This window comes from Triticum aestivum, chromosome 2B, assembly GCF_018294505.1.
Source record: "Triticum aestivum cultivar Chinese Spring chromosome 2B, IWGSC CS RefSeq v2.1, whole genome shotgun sequence".
NCBI lineage: Eukaryota > Viridiplantae > Streptophyta > Magnoliopsida > Poales > Poaceae > Triticum > Triticum aestivum.
In genome coordinates, this window is record NC_057798.1 from 767,669,898 (window position 1) to 767,689,954 (window position 20,057).

At 49.5% G+C, this 20,057-nt stretch overlaps 1 long non-coding RNA gene and 1 pseudogene across 2 annotated transcripts; one reads left to right on the forward strand and one right to left on the reverse strand.

Moving 5' to 3' along the window:
• Positions 1 to 463: 463 nt before the first annotated feature.
• Positions 464 to 1,601, reverse strand: LOC123042598 (cytosolic sulfotransferase 15-like; annotated as a pseudogene).
• Positions 1,602 to 8,762: 7,161 nt separating this feature from the next.
• Positions 8,763 to 12,429, forward strand: LOC123042599 (uncharacterized). Of its 2 annotated transcripts, XR_006418835.1 has the most exons (4): positions 8,765 to 9,125; positions 9,218 to 9,294; positions 11,554 to 11,679; positions 12,077 to 12,429. It is a non-coding gene; the product is annotated as an uncharacterized lncRNA (long non-coding RNA). The 2 variants fall into 2 exon arrangements; XR_006418834.1 differs by lacking the exon at positions 12,077 to 12,429 and having other exon boundaries at positions 8,763 to 9,125; positions 11,554 to 11,922.
• The last annotated feature ends 7,628 nt before the right edge of the window (positions 12,430 to 20,057 follow it).

The window sequence follows — 20,057 nt, forward strand, 5'->3', positions numbered from 1 at the left end:
ATATATATATATATATATATATATATATATATATATATATATATATATATATATATATATATATATATATGTTGGTCACACTCCACCTCCACTTCTGATGTGTGACTAAATATTGCACCTCCACCTCGGTGCCATACATGAGTGCTTTGATTTATTTGGAATATGAGAGTTATTCACATGAGCGAAGCCCACTAATTCTAACAGTCGGTACTGATTTGTTGCAAGTAGTTGGAGTAATGCCTTTCTTTGTTTTCTCTTCCTCTTTTTATTATTATTTTTGGTTGTGTGTATGCTTCGACTAGGTCATGACATTGTATTGGTGTGCAGAGGCTGCGTGCAATTCGTAACATTCTTATATCAATATTTGTGCAAAAATAAATAAATCTTAATATTACTCTTTATAAAGAAACACAAACTGATCTTTACCGGCCGCAACTAACTTTTCACAATGGCCAGGTCGCCATAAACATGATTATTTAATTTTATTGCAGTGTACATAGACTTCATGATACATCAATATAATAGTATAGGCACTCCCACTGCTAGATGCAACACAAGCATGCATCTCAGAACTCTAGACCAGATCCTTTGAACTTTTCCTCCACGAGGCGATCCATTTTTTCTCCCATTTCATTGCTCATATGGTTCACCCAGTCCCCCACCTTCCCTTTCCTAAACAGTGAGGAGTGTTGGATGAAAATCTTACCTCCTGCACGCTCCGCACCGTCTGTTTTGTTAACGTCTAGGTTGCGAAGTGATTCAAAGCTGCAAAAGCTCACAACCTGATCGACGACCCCACTCTTCTCCTCCTCTTCGGTGAAGGGCACATCGAGGAAGCTTGCGAGCTTCCTAACGACCATGAACGGATCAGACACAATCTCTTCATACTTGAGAAACATTACCTCTTGCGGCCTCGCCAAGCTTTCTTTCCAGTACCGGAGATAATGGTCCCAGAAGGGCCCGAATGGGGAGAACCCTTCGCAAAACATGCTGAATGCATCGTCGAGGGTGATAGGAGCCCCTTTGCCCATCTTGTTGTCGAAGTGCCACCTTGACACGAAGGCGTCTTTGGGCTCGCGGCAGAGGTACACGACCCTGCAGCCGACGGTAGAGACGGCGGGCGGGAGGAGCGAGAGAGGCAGGTGGGTGGCGAGCAGCCTCGGCGAAGGGAGCGTCTCGAGGAAGTCGAGGTCTCCACCCACGGCTCCGATGAAGGGCACGACCCGTTGTGGGTTGGTTGGTTGTGAGCAGAGGGCTGTCGGTGAAGTCGCAGCGGGAGCGGCTGCAGATGGTGAAGGCGAGGGCCTTGAGCCAGGTGGTGCCGCTCTTGGGGTGGGTGGCGAGGATGATGTCGTCGCGCCGGGGCTTGAAGTTGTCTCTCACGAGCATGAATTTCCTCAGCATGTGTGATCTCAGCCAGCAGTTGTTGTAGAGGGTGAGCGGCGTCGACCATCCTTCCCTTGTGGGAAATGTGGCCACGAGAGCTTCAGCTGGGTCATTGCCGGAGCTCTCTTTGATCTCAGATCCAACCTGTGCCATACTGAGTGAGAGGTGGAAGAGTTTGTGGGTCGACCTTAGCTAAGGGATTTAGGGGTGTTATATAGAGGTAACCATGACTGACTGGTAGCAGATGTTATGAGCGAAGCCAGGGGTGTCGATGTCTTCAGTAAAAACAGAGTAAGGTGTTGATTTCTTTAGTCAGGTAGGTTCATGACAGGGATGTGCTAGCTAGCCATTCCTACCTGCCTACTGCCATCAATCAATCATCCTCGTCTCCATCTTCATACTTTTTGCTCGCCTCTGCCCTCATTTCTCTCACTGGCCGTAGGGCATAGCATCAGTCGATTCAGAGCAAAACCTTCTCTCTTTTTTTGTTTCTCTTACGTGGTTCTCATAGTAATAGTATTTTTCAGATTCCCAACAAGCTCCATGAAATTTTGGAGGTTAACCGTGGGTCATGCTTCCTCCTTACTACCTCCGTCCTGATTTAATGGTCCCCTTTGTAATTTGTGCTAAATTTTGACTAAAGATTTAACTGACAAAATGTTAGTGCATGTCAACAAAAATTATATCCTTGGATTCGTATTTGAACATAGTTTTGAATGATATAAATTTTAGTGACATGCATGAACATTTTGTTAGTTAAATTTATGGTCAAATTTTGACGCATATTACAATAAGGACCAATAAATCAGGATGGAGGTACTACATTGTAGTAGACATTTAAAATTGTACTTATCGATGTTCCCATATCTGGCACAATAATCCAGACTATGGCACTACAGGAATCAACTTATTTGCCATCTGCCATGGCTGACGGCAAATGCACCAAAAGCGGACGACAAAGCTCTTTGTCGTCCGCCACCGACGACAAATGTGCCCGGCAAAGAGAGTGACGGTAAACAGGTTCTTTGATGTCCTCTTCTTCAAAGCGGACGGCAAAGGCCCTTTGCCGTTGGTGGCAGACGGCAAAGAGTTTAGACGGCAAAAAAGATACGTTAGCCACGTTAGGTGGCTAACGGGAGGATTTGTTGTGTGCCACCAACGGCAAAGGTGCTTTGACACGTCACCCGGTCAAACCGAGCGCGTCGCCCGGTCAAACCGACTGTCGTGGTACTAAGACTGACAGTAAGAATATGGGGTACGTAGGAGGAGGAAAGGCCCTAGCTACAGTGAGGTTGTACGCAAGTGTTTACGAGTTCAGGCCCCTCTCGGAGGAGGTAAAAGCCCTACGTCTCGATGCCCGAGGCGGTCGACAGGATTTCAGTATATGCATGTGTGTTACAGGGGGTGCAAACCCTTGTCCCACAGGAGGGGGTGGCTTATATAGAGTGCGTCAGGACCCCAGCCCTCCTCCGTTACAGAGAGTTCAATGTACATAAAGGAGGGGCGTTACTGATAACGCCAGCTATAAGTGTCATTAATGCCCATGAAGACTACGGAGTGAATGCCGGACCGTTGCAGTTCCGTGTGACTCCTGGTCTTCATAGGTCGAGTAGTTTCTTGTATGGTCGAGTGGTCTTCGAAAAGGTGGGATACCCGAGTGATATGATTGGTCGAGTGGATTTCACTCGACGTCTTCGTTGGGTACTCCCTGTTGTCTCTTGAGCTTCTTTGCTTCTAGGGTAGTGACCTTGGGTAGGGTATGTTGGTTAGGCCTATGACCCTACCCTAGGTCTATATCCTCATCACTAGCCCCCGAATGGATTGAGGTCCGAGTGGGGAGAAGATTGAAGTGGATTTTGCTTCGACCCTTGTGCTTCACGAATACTTGTGTTGAATGGGAGGTTCGCATTGGAACTTCAACTTCGTTTCAGTCACCTCGATCGATTCAGAAGTTGCCGAGTGAATTAGTAGCATCATCTATCGATTGTTGCCTTCTGTTGCGAGATCTTCGACGCGATTGGTTACTGCGTATCCCGGATTTGGCAGGATTCGAAATTTCGGGGAAGAGCGAGGGGTGGAGCGTGCCGCGGTAATCGGGACGAATAGGTAGGAATGCCTCGATCCCCGCGCCACCTTTTTCGCCACGTATCCAGCGCACGACTGCTGCGGGGATTTGACAGGATTGCCCGGGCCCGCGCGTCAGCCACTCGGAAGTGGGCCTTTAAAAGGCGACGGGGCCGAGGCATTTGCACTGTGCGCTCCCAATCTCCCCCTTTCTCCTCTGCTTCTCCACCACGCGTAGCTCTTCCGCTCTCGACGCCGCCGCTACGCCGCAATGGTGAAGGACAAGACGGCGGCGCTGGAATGCGTGAAGAAGGCGACGGGAGCGGCGAAGGGCAAGAAGACTCAGCGGGGGTCATTGTCGCGGTCGGCGCTGCCGCCGGGTTGGATCCAGGGCGACTGGATCCGATCCTCGCTCCGACAGGAAGACCTGGATGAGCTAGCCGAGTCTGGGCTGATCGCGAACGGCGCCGCGAGGTTGTCGGAGGGGGAGACGGAGCCGCAGCCACGACCGGGTGAGTGCGTGCTGCTCGCCACCCATGTCAACCGTGGTTTTTCGCTTCCCCCGCACCCCTTTTTCCGGGGTTTTCTGAACTTCTTCGGAGCACAACTTCACCATTTCTCTCCCAACACCATCACCTATCTCGCGGCGTTTGTGTCCATGTGCGAGAATTTTCTTGGGTGTTGACCGCACTGGGGCCTCTTTAAGCACATCTTCACCATCCATTCCCAGTCGGTCAAGAAGGCAAACTCGAGTGACGAGAAAACACACATTATCCAAATGTGTGGGGGTTTGGGTATCCAGAAGAGGAAAAGGAGCTCCTTCCCTTCCATGACTCTTCCTGAGTCAGTCAGGGGCTGTCAGTCGACCTGGTTCTACTGCCAGGACGTCCCCACTCCAGGCCAGTCGACTGGACTTCCCCCTTTTTCCTTCGATCATGTTCAAACTCCTTCCTCGCTGAAAGTGACTGCTGTGGAGAGGGTGGAGACGGGTATGCTGGTCGAGAGGGTGGTACAGCTGATTAATCAGGGTGTGACCGGAATGGACCTACTAGAGGTGTTTCTCAGTCGACGCATCTAGCCGCTTCAGGCTCGGGATCACTCGATGTGGATGTACTCCGGTGCCAATGATACTGCTCGGGTTCATCCGGAGGAAGTCCCGGCCAAAACGGTGGCTATGTGGTTGAAGAGCATCACGGGCAACAAGGACAACCCGAGGGGGCAGGAGGGTTGTCCCCTTCAGCGATAGCAATCCACCAGACAAGGTTCAAACTTTTGCTACCGACTGTTTTCTTGTGTATCTTGCATCTGTCTCTGAATCCGACTGGAATTCACTCGACTCCTTGTTTTGTAGGTTTATACTGAGATGTATTCCATGCCAAACGGCGAGAAAATTCAGGAGCAGGACCAGGAGGGGGAGGATAGCGCAGACGAGAGTGGCGAATGGCATTCCTCGGACGGTGACAACGAAGAGGGGAGCGACGAGGCAGACGACAACAAGGGGGTCGACTCACCGCCACGCTTGGAGTGTTGATCCAAACACCATCACGATCCAGCGGGCGAGCGTGGCAAGGCCGTGGCTCCTAGTACCCAGGCGTAGAAGCGCATTCGGACGTCGACTCCGGAGCCAACTGAGAACGTTGCCAAGCAGCCCAAGGTTGTGCCCTTGAGGACTTGGAAGACCCTGCCGAGGATCAAGATGGACGTTCCAGTCGCCTCTGGGTGAGTGTTTTATCTTTCTGTGTTCCTTTCTTCCGATTGATATTTCTGTTGTTACCGAGTGGACCGTGAACTTTTTTTAGCCCCACGACTTCTGTGACTGACATGGATGTTGACAAGGCCCCGGGGGAAGAAGAGGCTGATGACGCGGTCACTTCTAGAGCCGGTAAGCTTTTTCCAATTTGAGCTTGATCTTTCGACTGATTCACTAAATTCTCGAGATTGTCTGTGTTGCAGCCCCGCGAGACGTCATTACTAGATGACGAAGATGAAGAAGCACCTCCGAAGGAGAGGAGGAGGAAGGGCATGACTTCGAGCGGGAGGGCGACTGAAGGACAAGTGCCTGAGCCGGTGGTCGAGCAATCCGGAGATCCGTCTCGGGCCAGCGTCTCATTTGCTAATCCGCTGTCGACTGACCGCCCGTCAGGGTCGACTGCTCAGGCTCCCGCTGCTCCGATACAAGTCCACGCATCTGATCCTGTAGCTGCTCCGACTGCATTGTCGGCATCCCTCTTCACCACCTACCAGACCACAGACCATCCGCCGAGCGCTGCCCGGGAAGCTCTTCTCCAAGTGAATCTTGTGAGGGAACAGATGAAGGTGGTGCATGAGGCCAGTCAGGTTGCTTACAAGGCCACAACCGCTCTGCAGGCGAATGTCAAGGTTAGTTGATCTCTGACTGATCTTTTGAGTAGTGACAGTTACGACCATCTCTTTACTGTCCGTATGATGTCTTTGAATGATTGCTCTGGAACCTTTTATGTGCATCTATGAGTATTCGTTCCGCATCCAATCACCCACTCGGTGTTTTCCTTGTAGCCAATCGGAAGTAGCTTCTCTGCTTGAGTCGACTAGGTTAAGTCGAGTGTTTTTCTGGACCAGTGGGGGCATGCATAGTGCACCCACTGGGTGTAGTCCCCGAGATCGCGGTCAACTGCTGGCAATTGACTGGGGGTCTAAGAATAACGTTTCCATTTTTTACTCCTGCTGGGCAGACCATGCTGAGTGTAAGAACCGGACCAGTGGGGGCACGCCAAGTGCACCCACTGGGTGTAGTCCCCGAGACTACTGTTGAATGTTTGATTCGGCAGTAGTCTGAGACTAACTTTTGTTGCTGTCGACTGACATATCTCTTTTGTTGACTGTAGAACTCTTGTGAACTTGGGGCTCAACTTGCTGAGCTGGACAGCATCAATCTTGACTTGGAGTTGGCCAGGAAGAACCTCAAGAAGGCCCAAGACGAAACGACTGCCATGGGAGGTAACCACTCGGAACCTTTCACCTTATGATTCCCCTTTTTTATTTCCAATCTCTTTGAACCAAGTGACTCGACTCGAACAGATATGCGTAGTGAAAACCGTCAGCTTCAGGCTCGTCTGAAGAATTTTATTTCTCTAGAGAAAATGAAGCAGACACTGAAGAAGGACTTGGGTCTTGCTACGGCTCAGAAGGAGGCTCGTGAGAAAATAGCACTTGCGGACAAGAAGCTGGCTTCAGTCGACAAATTGGAAGAAGAAATTGCACAACTGAAGAAGGACAAAGAGAACTTTACTGGCGAAGTGGGGAACCTCAAAGCAAAACAGGGTGAGCTAGAGTCGTATCTGAGGCATCTTGCTGCGAAGTTGGTCCTGAAGCTTGAAGGTATTTCCTATGGCCTGACTAATTTGAGACGTCAACTGACATGTCTTGTTGAACCGTCGACTCATTATTTTTCTGACTGTGCAGAGCTCTGTCAGGACTTCGAAGCAAAAACTGGGCGGGTTGAGACAGGTCTCGACCCCATAAACTGCCTCGTTAAAGACGATGTTGTGATGAACGTGTTGCGGCTGGAGTCCCGTTTGGACAATGTTGTAGACTACCTTGCTCGGTTGAAGGCCGCAATGACGCGGATTGACGAAGAACTCTGGCCTCAGGGGGAACTTTCACAGGACCTTGAGTCTCTGATGGCTCGGCTGAATCAGATCCCTCGCCGAGTGCAGGAATGGAAGAAGTCATCCGCTCGGTGTGGTGTTGACGTCGCTTTGTCGCTAGTCCGAGTGCATTGCAAGGATGTCAGAGAAGACAAGCTGGCGGCCCTCAAGGTTGCCAACACAAAGAAGCTCGACTTCCAGTCCTTCATGGACACCTTCCTTGACGCCGCCACATGCATCGCAGACAACATCGACCTCGACAGCTTCGTCGAGCCAGCGAGTCCTCCTCCAGCCGAGTGAACAAACCATTATGCCTCACCCTTTAATTGCCTCGGGATGCCGATTGGTTATGTAACCGTTAAACTCTATCGGGCTTGATGCTCGAGTACTTCTGCCCGTCGTGGTTCTGAACATTTGAGGGATTTATCCGAACTTTGCTTTCCTTGGATATCTTAGCTCTCGTTCTTGTTGCTTCCGGGTGTTCTTTGATTTTGAACAGATTTGTCTTTGATGACGGGCACATTGTGCTTGTGGCACAACTTAGAGGTGTTCAATCGACACCTCATCATCCCTGCGGATAGGGATGGAACCCACATTGTACTTGTGGTGTAGCTCAGAGGTGTTCAATCGACACCTCGTCGTCCCTGCGGTTAGGGATGGAACGCATGTTGTACTTGTGGCGTAGCTCAGAGGTGTTCAAACGACACCTCGTCGTCCCTGTGGATAGGGATGGAATGCACGTTGTACTTGGGGTGACGAAGTCCCTGAGTGGGAGGGTTGCTCTCCACTCGAAAATGTTTTTAACTTAGGCGATTACGGGGTCACAGCTAAGCCCCTGAGTGGGAGGATTGCTCTCCACTCGAAGATTTTTTAACTTAGACGATTACGGGGTCGCAGCTAAGCCCCTGAGTGGGAGGATTGCTCTCCACTCGGAGTGTTTTTAACTTAGACGATTACGGGTTCGCAGCTAAGCCCCCGAGTGGGAGGATTGCTCTCCACTCGGAGTGTTTTTAAATTAGGAGATTACGGGGTCGCAGCTAAGACCCCGAGTGGGAGGATTGCTCTCCACTCGGAGTGTTTTTATCTTAAGCGATTACGGGGTCGCAGCTAAGCCCCCGAGTGGGAGGATTGCTCTCCACTCGGAGTGTTTTTAACTTAGGCGATTACGGGGTCGCAGCTAAGCCCCCGAGTTGAAGGATTGCTCTCCACTCGGAGTGTTTTTAACTTAGGCGATTACGGGGTCGCAGCTAAGCCCCCGAGTGAGAGGATTGCTCTCCACTCGGAAATGTTTTTAACTTAAGCGATTACGGGGTCGCAGCTAAGCCTCTGAGTGGGAGGATTGCTCTGCACTCAGAGTGTTTTTAACTTAGGCGAATCGGATTCGTGGGTAAGCCCTCGAGTCACTATCAGGGAAAAGCCTATAGACAAACGCTTACTAGTAGCGCTCTATATTGCCCCGCGCTACTGCTACTTAGTAGTAGAGTGCTATATTGACCCGCGCCACTAGTAATATTTATTGGTAGCGCGTGGCCCAAAAAAACATGCTACTAGTAAACATCTCCAACCATGCCCCGCGAACAGATCATAGTATTGCGCGGGTTCTAAAACCTGCGCTATTACTATGTGGATAGTTGTAGCCCAGGTGAGGCAGCCGCGCTACTAGCCCACCAACCCTCCCACTCCACCGTCAACCCACCCCCGTTTATCTAAAAAAATAATATTCCACCGAGGCCCTGATCCAGACCCCCTCCACCGCGGCCTCCTTCCACCTCCTCTCATCTCCAAACGCCATGGCCGGCTTCCCGGGGGCCGGCGGCTACGACACCATGGACGGATCCAGCGACGACGAGGACGAGGAGGCCATGAAGAGCCTCTACGCCGGCGCGCCCCCCGCCCCCGCGGAGGAGGAGGAGGAGGTCGACGAGGGGTACGCTGTTGCGGCGATGTAGGCAGGGGAGGAGAGGGGGATCGGGAAGGAGGGGCTGCGGAAGAGACTGGTGCGGGAGGGGGAGGGGTCGCAGCTCCCCGGCACCGGCGACGAGGTCGAAGGTAACGCGCCCTCCTCGCTCGCTGCTTCTCCGGCGTGGACGGGTTCGATTTGGTTGACTTGGGCGTTGACTTGTTTTTTACCTCTGCCGCAGTGCACTACACGGGGACGCTGGCGGACGGCACCAAGTTCGACTCCAGAGAAGCCCCGTTCCGGTCACCCTCGGCCGAGGTACCGCCGCGCTCTCACTGACAGTCAACTCCTCCTCCTCTGCTTCTTCTGAACTGAATCTTTTCAGCTGGCCGTAGCAAGTCATGACAGATTTCTCGCAGTTAGGACTGGAACTTTGTAGATTAGGAGTACATGTTTACAAGTAGCAACCAGGCGTATTGGCAGGAAATCTCGCATCTACAACGCTGACTGGGGCATGGCTCATCAGGATCCAGTTTAGTGTGATTCTGCTCGAATGGGTATTGATCTGAATTTCGTTTCAAGGGTCAATCCCCCCTTCACGCGCTCGATAGTGACTACTGACCCACCAGAACTATTGGATTTGAAATCAAATGTGCTCCTTTGCATTTCATCCCTATTTAGAAGTACTGAATTGTGATTCTGCATCACATAAACCAAATATTGTTAAAAGTAATTAGTTCTTCGTACGCACATATTATACTGGTAAAAGAATTCTCACCCATGTTCTATAGACTCTCCAGGCGCCGTGAATGGAAAACCTGCAAGTGCATAATTATGAGGCATGAGTTTTTTTTCAGATTAACAAAAATATTCCAGAAGAACCAGGGATAAATACAGTAGATGCCATCATATACGAAAATAGAATTAACACCATTCCCCTTTGTCCCGTTTCCGAAAAAAAGACCGATTTCTTCATACTGCAAATGTTTTTTTGCCAGGATACAACACATCAGCTCGTTGCCAATGCCAGTATCACTTGCACAGATACATAAAACTACACTTGCACACACATAAAAACCTCACCATTTGGCTGACAGAAGACTTGTGTCCAGTATCCCCTGCTCTCTGTAACCACAACATTTTGCATCCACTATTCCAAGTAATAGAACTTTTTATCCACTATTCCAAGTAATAAAACATTCTATCCTTTATTCATAATAATCCACTCGCTCCCTTTGCTGCCCTCTTGTCCTCTTCCCACTCTGCCTGCACCTTCATCTTCAGGTTCAGGGCCAGTAGAAGCTGCTCAGCACAGCTAGCTCATAGCAGCTAGGCACTATTATATATCGCCCCCAAAAGGAGCCAGAATCAGACCGCTCTTCCCGTTTTCCTTGCTGGGCCTGGTTCTTCTTTGTGCTATGACCAATCTTCTCACGCGCTCCATCGTGCCTACTGAACCACCAGAACTGTGGAATTTGAAATCAAATGTGCTCGTTTGCATTTCAATGGATCAAGCCATTATAGCTTCTGTAGTTGCGTTTGTAATGACAATCGATCGATGCCTTTTTCTTTTATATCTGCATTGCTGTTTGTAGCTAACTGTTAATCTTGTGCATTGGTCACTCAAGTGAGGATGAGAATTTGTTGCTCATGCATGACTCATTCAAGTGACACAGCTAAACTCAACCCTTGGCTTGTTAAAACTAGTGACTAGTGAGTGTTTCATGTACTGAACTTGGATTTCCGGAGTTTCTGTAACATCCATGTAAGGTGCATAGCAGCCCTATTTTATGCTAGATTCTTTGTTTAACCAAATTAGTTAGGGATGATAGCCCATTCATGAGCAATATTGCTAGATGTTGGTTGCCTTTTAGATACAATCTGGATCGTGTGGTGACTCTGGCTGTAAACTGAACTTGGTTCGGTTAAAAACTGCACTGTCAAATCTGGACAGCAAGCTTATATCTGAAAATTGAGTTAGCTAGGCACAGAATTTTGAGTTGGCCCCTTTACATAAGTTTTAGATAAAGTTCCAAGGTTTCTTTAGAGTATTTATTTGTGTCGTTTGGATGTACGGTTTGAGAGCAGCCATCAGTTTAGTTTGCTGTCCCGAAATATATGTTCCTGGGTACAGTATTTTGATATGGGAGATTAGGCCCTGTTAAAGGTGGTATTAAAATAAAGTTACAACATGAAAATTTTAGAGGCTGTTCTGTAGATACTTAAACACATATCAGTTGTCAGGTTTTGTTCGGTATATTAAATCCTATAAAATTATCGAAGTGGGCTTTACTATGTTGGACAGAATTTTATGTTTGGACTTGGGTGAATGTAACCAGACTTATACTCTCAGATTTTGTCATAGTTGATGGTGTGAGGACTTATAATGTGATAAAGTATATACGTTGTTGCAACACCAAAATCAGTGAAATATATTTCCTTTTTTTGCTGCCGATGACAACTCCTGGAATCTTGAATCCATAAAGTAAGGATTTAGATAACATCATATGTTCGGAGTTCAGTTCTTTTCTTATCTGAAACTAACATATTTTACAATGGGCATGATGGATGTTGCAGGTTCATTAATGACAGCCAAGGGTTCATGCTCGGAAACGACTACATCTTGCTCCATGTTGTCGGCTCAGCTAAAGTCCTTAATCATGAGGAGATGGGACACGTCGATTGTTAGAGTACACTTGACAGGTGCATTTGGTGAAATTCTAGCCAAAAGATTGATAGAATGCTTGCCAGCTTGTTCTTTTCAGTTCAAATAAATGTTCCTTTTCTTATTGAATCCAAAGTAGCTAGCGGAGATCAAGTGAAAGGCTGTTGATTGTCCCAAAGTTCTTTCCTCTACAAAAGAGTGTAATCTTAACCAATGATTGTTTCCAACATGCAAGGACGTGACCACACAAATTTATATATCTTAATCTCATATTCTATCAAGCTTTCCACTTTTATTTAAGGAAGAAGTTGCTGATTTTTTTTATTTAAATAGTTGATACCTAACTAGGTGAACGAGCATGTTTGCTAGTACCATTTGGTTGAACTGATGCAATTTGCGTACTAACAAGTTTTCACTTTCCCCACGTGGGCGCAGAGGTGATCGACGCTGACTAGCACGGCCCGGTGGCACTGTGCTCTTCAACCACTCGGGGACGGACTTCGCCGTGAAGCCTGGTTGCCACGTCGCATAGATGATCGTCCAGGTGATTTCGACACTGGAGGTCGCCGAGGTGGAGGACCTTGACGCCACCGTCCGGGGGAGAGAGGATTCGAGTCCACCAACGTCTGAACTCCGAGCGTAGGTAGATACATCTAGAGAACTGGTCTATTTAGGTTGGTGGTAGACCACTAGGGAAGGTACCCACCTTACGATGATGGTTGTGTGTGTCTGATGTTAAATGAAATCTTGAGATGGTTCTGTGATATGTTAAATGGAATATTGAGATGGTTCAGTGACATTCGTTTGTTTTGCATTGGACGTATTACTATTCATGAATACTACATCTAATAATTTTTTTAATTCCTAAATTGTTAGTAGTAGCGTGGGGAGGAAACTGAGGGCTACTAGTATATAGGATACTAGTAGCGTTGGTTGTTTACCCACGCTACTACTATACATTAGTAGTAGCGCGTGTACGTAATAGACGCTACTACTATACATTAGTAGTAGCGCGTGTACGTAATAGCAGTAGCGTGGGTGGCACACGCTACTACTAACAAAGTTAGTAGTAGCGCGGGTTTAACCCACGCTACTACTAACTATTAGCTGTAGCGTGATACTAGCAGCGCGGGTACCCGCGCTGCTAGTAGCCATTTTACCCGCGCTGCTAGTAGCCTTTTTCCTAGTAGTGAGTGGGTTTTAACTTAGGCGAATCAGATTCGCAGCTAAGCCACCCACAGAGGGATTTTAGACACAGATGCTTATGGGAAACTGATCATTATGATATTGAAAATTTTGCCTTTGGAAAGCAAACTGAAACACTTTTATTACAACTCATCAGGTCGAGTGATCTATGTGTACAAGTGACAGAGCAGCTCTGCGTTCCATGCTCGTGGCTCGTCTATCTTCTTGGCTATGTTGTAGATGTGGTAGGCTCCGTTGTGAAGCACCTTGGTGATGATGAAGGGGCCTTCCCATGCCGGGGCAAGCTTGTGAGGTCGCTTCTGATCCACTCGAAGAACTAGGTCTCCCTCTTGGAATGGTCGTCCTCTGACGTTTCGGGCGTGGAGTCGACGCAGATCTTGTTGGTAGATGGTCGACCGAATCAAAGCCATCTCGCGCTCTTCCTCCAGGAGATCAACAACGTCTTCTCGTGCTTGTTCAGCTTCAGCTTCTATGAATAGTTCCACTCTGGGGGCATTGTGCAGCAAATCACTCGGGAGTACGGCCTCTGCATCGTACACCAAGAAGAAAGGAGTCCGGCCAGTCGACCGATTCGATGTTGTTCTCAGCCCCCATAAGACGGAAGGCAGCTCGGTTACCCAGGCTCCAGCAGCATGCTTGAGATCACGCATCAGGCGTGGTTTTAATCCTTGGAGAATCAAACCATTCGCCCTTTCTGCTTGTCCATTCGACTTAGGGTGTGCAACTGATGCATAATTGACTCGAGTGCCTTGGGTTGCACAGAACGCCTTGAACTCGTCAAAATCAAAGTTGGAGCCATTATCCGTGGTAATGCTGTGAGGAACTCCATATCTGAATAGCAACTCCTTGATGAAACTGACAGCAGTGCTTGCGCTGAGGTTCTTGATGGGTTTAGCTTCAATCCACTTGGTGAACTTGTCGACTACTACGAGCACATGGGTGAAACCACTCGCGCCTGTCTTGAAGGGGCCGACCATATCCAACCCCCATACTGCGAACGGCCAGACAAGAGGAATAGTCTTCAAGGCGGATGCTGGCTTCTGGGACATGTTGGGATAGAACTGGCAGCCTGCAGACTTGTCGACTATATCCTTTGCCATTTCGTTTGCTCGAGGCCAATAGAATCCCGCTCGGTATGCTTTGGCCATGATGGTTCGAGAGGACGCATGGTGACCACAGGTCCCTGAGTGGATATCATTTAAGATCATTCGACCTTCTTCAGGGGTGATGCAGCGCTGGGCTACTCCTGTGACACTTTCTCTGTAAAGCTGATCTTTCATCACTGTAAAGGCTTTGGATCGACGGACTATCTGACGGGCTTCGTCCTCGTCTTCGGGGAGCTCCTTTCTGAGAATGTATGCAATGTACGGCACTGCCCAGTCGGGCGTGATCACTAGGAATTCCATGATCAAGTCGACCACGGCTGGAATCTCAATCTCAGTCGGGTTGGTTGAACTTATCGGTTGCGGGGGCTCTTCCTTGAAGGGATCCTCTTGTACAGATGGGGGTATGGAGATGTTCCAAGAACACATTACTGGGGATAAGCTTCCGAGTGGAACCTATCTTGCCCAGGTCATTAGCCGCTTGATTCTTGAGTCGGGGTATGTGGTGGAGCTCTAACCCCTCAAACTTATTCTCCAACTTTCTCACTACATTGCAGTAACCAGTCATCGCAGGACTCCTGACATCCCATTCTTTCATCACTTGATTGACCACTAAATCTGAGTCACCGTAGACCATCAAGCGTCGGACACCGAGTGAGATGGCCATACGCAACCCATATAATAGTGCCTCATATTCAGCTTCATTGTTGGAAGAATCAAAGTGAATCTGAAGGACATAATTGAGCTTGTCTTGTCGTGGGGATACTAAAACCACTCCTGCGCCAGAGCCATTCAACATTTTGGACCCATCAAAGAACATGGTCCAATGTTTCGACTGGATTTGAGTCGGCTGTTGTTGTTCTGTCCACTCTGCGAGGAAATCTGCAATTGCTTGAGACTTGATGGCCTTCTTTGCCTCAAACTTGATATCCAATGAAGAAGTTCAATCGCCCACTTTGCCACTCGACCAGTTGCATCTCTGTTATTCAGAATTTCTGACAAAGGAGCGTCGCTGACGACTGAAACTGAATAATCAGAGAAGTAATGTGTAACCTTTTTCATGGTTAAGTGAATCCCATAAACAAGCTTCTGATAGTGAGGGTATCTCTGCTTGGATGGGGTCAAAACTTCTAAAATGTAATAGATTGGGCACTGAACTTTGAAGGCTTTGCCTTCCTCTTCCCGCTCGACCGTGAGCACTATGCTAACAACTTGTCCCGTGGCTGCGATGTAAAGCAAAAGAGGCTCTTTGCTGATTGGAGCAGCAATCACCGGCTGGGTGGAAAGCAGGGCTTTGACTCTCAAATGCTGCTTCGGCTTCGTCATTCCACTCGAACTTGTCAGACTTCTTCATCAGTCGGTAAAGAGGCAATGCCTTTTCACCGAGGCGCGAGATGAATCGACTCAATGTAGCCAAACAACCAGTAAGCTTCTGAACATCATGCACTCGCACAGGGCGCTTCATTCAGAGGATTGTGCCAATCTTATCTGGATTTGCGTCGATTCCTTGTTCGGAAATGAGAAAACCGAGTAATTTTTACGCCTGGGACTCCGAATGTGCATTTTGATGGATTGAGCTTGATATCGTACCTTCTCAAGTTGGCAAAGGTTTCAGCGAGGTTAGTCAGCAGGTGGGAACCTTTGCGTGACTTAACCACTATGTCATCCATGTATGCATCCACATTCCGACTCATTGAGTGAGCAAGCACTTCTGGATCATGCGCATGAATGTGGCACCAACATTCTTGTGGCCAAAGGGCATGGTGACATAACAAAAGCACCCGAACGGGGTGATGAAAGCAGTCTTGATCTCATCGGGTCCAAACAGTCGGATCTGATGGTACCCGGAATAAGCGTCCATGAAGGACAGTCGCTCGCACCCCGTAGTTGAGTCAACTATCTGGTCGATGCGGGGCAGCGGAAAATGATCCTTCGGGCAGGACCGATTATGTGCTTGAAATCAATACACATTCGAAGTGATTTGTCTTTCTTGGGAACCATAACAACATTGGCGAGCCACTCCGAGTGGTAGATCTCACGAATGAACTTAGCGGCCAGATGCCGAGCCACTTGATGAAGCTATGTACCTAGGGTAGGGTCATGGACCTGTCCAAACTACCCTACCCAAGGACATCTCTAGAAGAAACCATCTGTTAATCGACTCAGAGGTGTTCCACTCGATGGACTCGAGGACACTCGACCATGAAGCTAACCACTCAACCATGAAGCCAACCACTCGACGGCCAGGAGATCTAAAGTCACTCTGCACGCCAATGGTCGGTCATTAAGTAGCTTTTATGGTCATCATAACACTTTATGTATAGCGTTACCAGTAACGCCCAACCTTAATGTATCTTAAACCCTGCATAAGTGAGGGCCGGAGGGGCCTGGCGGACTCTATATAAGCCACCCCCCCTCCTCAGTGTGAAGGGTTCACACCCCTGTAACTCATACGCATATAATCCAATCGACCGCCTCCGGGCTTCGAGGCATAGGGCTGTTACTTCCTCCGAGAAGGGCCTGAACTCGTAAATCCCTTGCGTATACAACTACTCAATAGCTAGGATCTTGCTTCTCCATTAGTACCCCCCTACACTACTGTAGACTTAGAACCACGACAGTTGGCGCCCACCGTGGGGCAGGTGTCTTAGTGACTTATTTGAGAAGTTGCAATTTTTTTCCGATCTCCTTCATCATGGTTTCAGGCAGAGTTTTGGTTGTGGGCCGCAAGATCCGTCTCGGCGCGCTCACATTCGTTGCCGATGACTCCGCTTGGCTTCAGGAGGCTCCGCTCGACATCAACGCGCTCCCAGTCCGCGGAGCGACGCACTTCCACGCGTGCGTCCGCGACGTCCTCCTGCGGCAACTGTCGACCCAGTATCGGCCGGTCTTCGTGTCATCCTCCCTCCCTGCTTCCCGCCGGCGCAAGCGCTCCGGTCGGTCGAGGCTTCAGCGGTGGGTGAGGCACGCGGTGGCCCGCCAGTCGGCCACCCCCAAGTCGCGGCAATCGAGCCCGACAAATCTCTCTACGGCCTGTTCGACTGGCTTCGCAGAGACTGCATCCGAGTGCGACAGCAGTGATCCAGCGGCGGAGGTTCTGATGGTCGATGGACCACGCGGTCATCCCGATTTTCCCGGCTCCGAAGGAGGCGACGGCAGAGGCGATCCGTCGCATGCCCATGAGGAGTATCTCCCCGAGCCCCTCAATACGCTGCAGAGGGAAGAACTTCGCCGCCGGAACATGGATGTGCTTCACACTCCTATCGTTGGAGAAACCCCTGAGGCTCGTCCCTTAGAGGACGCGCGCTTGGCCACCTTGGCTGAGCTCACTCGACTGGAGAACCTTCAGCGAACACTCGACGAGCATGCGCGGCAATAGGTTCCAGACTCCAGTCGACGTCAGCTCTTTCCTCCACCGACTCAGGTATACCAAACTCCGATTCAGAATTTAGCAGCTGCGGCCCGTATCGCAGAGTCAATTCAGCCTTCCCAGTCAGAGGCTGGTAGAGGCTTGATGCAGATTAGAGATTTACTCCGATCAGCAGGAGATCAAAATTCAGCTATGTCACAGTCGCGGAATAGGATTCACAGCAGATCCATAGCTGCAAATACAGTGCAGTCGGCTCATAGCCCCAGATCGCCCCCGAGGCGTGAGGGGCGTGGAGACCGGCACGATCAGTACAAGAACCGTGAGCAGTATGATCACCGAATCGATCGCGATGATCAACGTCGAGTGCCCACCCCTCCCCCAAGGGGTGGATCATACGCGCCTCGACAGTAGGATGATAGACGCCAGCACAATGTTGGGCGAAGGATTCCAGTCGACCCCAGGGAACCAGACTTTGATGGGAGATCCATTATCGTTCAAGGTCTGGTCGACAGGAACAGAGCTCACCGAGAGGGCCACGACAGAGATGTGCCCACCAGCAGCAGAGTGCATGTCTCAGGACTAGAGTGTTTCAGCAGAGCCATCAGGGCCACGGTGATTCCTCCCAACTTCAGGTTGACGACTGGAGTCAGTAAGTTCACCAGTGAGTCCAAGCCTGGTACTTGGCTTGAGGACTACCGAGTGGCTGTTCAGATTGGTGGCGACAATGATGAGGTGGCCATGAAACATCTGCCTCTTATGTTGGAGGGTTCGGCCGGAGCATGGTTGAATCAGTTAGCACCCAACAGCATTTACACTTGGGAAGATCTTGCCTGAGTGTTTGTTAGAACGTTTGAAGGAACTTGCAAGCGACCAAGAGGACTGACAGAGCTGCAATCTTGTGTGCATAAGTCGAATGAAACTTTGAGAGATTACATCCAGAGATGGATCACGTTGCATCACATGGTAGAGAATGTGTCTGATCACCAAGCAGTGTGTGCCTTCCAGGAAGGCGTTAAGTACAGAGAGCTGAACCTGAAATTTGGTCGAATCGGAGACATGTCTCTGAGTCAATGATGGAGATAGCCACCAAGTATGCCAATGGTGAAGAAGAGGATCGGCTTCGGAGTGGCAAGAACAAGTCAGTCGCCCAGGAAACCGGAGGAGGGAACTCCAGTCGGAAGCAGAAGCGGAAAGCCGAGCCAGCTGCTCCTGGAGAAGCCTTGGCCGTGACTCAGGGAAAGTTTAAAGGGAAGCCCGAAGGACCTTGGAACCCTAAGAAAGTGAAGGATAAAGAAGGAAATGACGTGATGGATTTGCCATGCCACATCCACACGAATAAAGATGAGGAGGGTAATTTCATTTACCCGAAACATACCACTCGACAGTGTCGGCTCTTGATCCAGTAGTTCCAGGGGAAACAGCCCAAGGACAAGGAAAAGGAGTCGGACAAAGTTGATGACAAAGAGGATAGTGATGATGGATATCCCTTGGTCAATTCCACCCTGATGATTTTTGCTGACGTTGAAAGCAAAAGTCGACTGGAAGTTATCAACCGAGAAGTGAATATGGTTGCTCCGGCAACACCCAATTATCTGAAATGGTCTCAGACTGCCATCACGTTTGACCAGTCTGATCACCCGACACACATAGCCACCCCTGGGAGGCAAGCTCTGGTGGTCGACCCAGTCGTCGAAGGCACTCGACTGACTAAAGTGTTGACGGATGGTGGCAGTAGCTTGAATATACTGTACGCAGAGACACTGAAAGGGATGGGCATTCCGATGTCCAGATTCATTACCAGCAACATGAGTTTCTATGGAGTCATTCCTGGCAAGAAGGCTGCGTCACTCGGCCAGATTGCTCTTGATGTGGTTTCCGGTGATTCCAAAAATTTCCGCAAAGAAAAGTTGATATTTGAAGTTGTGGATTTCCAGAGTGCCTATCACGCTATTTTGGGCAGGCCAGCTTATGCACGTTTTATGGCTCGACCATGTTACGTGTACCTCAAATTGAAGATGCCTGGCCCCAAAGGTGTGATCACTGTTACTGGCAATCGGAAGAAGGCGGAAGAGTGCTTCCAGAAAGGCTCAAAGATTGCCGATGCTCAGATGGTAGCAGAAGAGTGGCAGGAACACCAGAAAAATGCAGACCCGAGTGATTTGTTGTGAGCTAAGAAGCCTGCTACGGAATCAGGGTTTCAGTCGTCCGGTGAGACGAAGCCGGTTCACATTCACCCGACCAACCCCAATGCTGCTCCGACTAATATCTCCACAACACTCGACCCCAAATAGGAAGAAGCGCTCATCCAGTTCCTCCGTGAGAACTGGGACATCTTCGCATGGAAACCTTCTGATATGCCGGGTGTTCCCAGGGGGCTGGCTGAGCAGCGTCTACGGGTCAACTCAAAAGCAAAACCTGTCGAAGAACATCTGCGACGGTCCGCCGTCCAGAAAAGGAAGGCCATTGGCGAGGAGGTGGCTCGGCTCTTAGCAGCAGAGTTTATCCGAGAAATCTACCACTCCGAGTGGCTCGCCAATGTTGTCATGGTCCCCAAGAAGGACAAGTCACTTCGCATGTGCATTGACTTTAAACATATGGATCGGGCCTTCCCGAAAGATCATTTTCCTCTTCCCCGCATCGACCAAATAGTCGACTCGACTGCGGGATGTGAGCGACTGTCTTTCTTAGACGCCTATTCCGGGTACCATCAGATCCGTCTGTATGGACCCAATGAGAT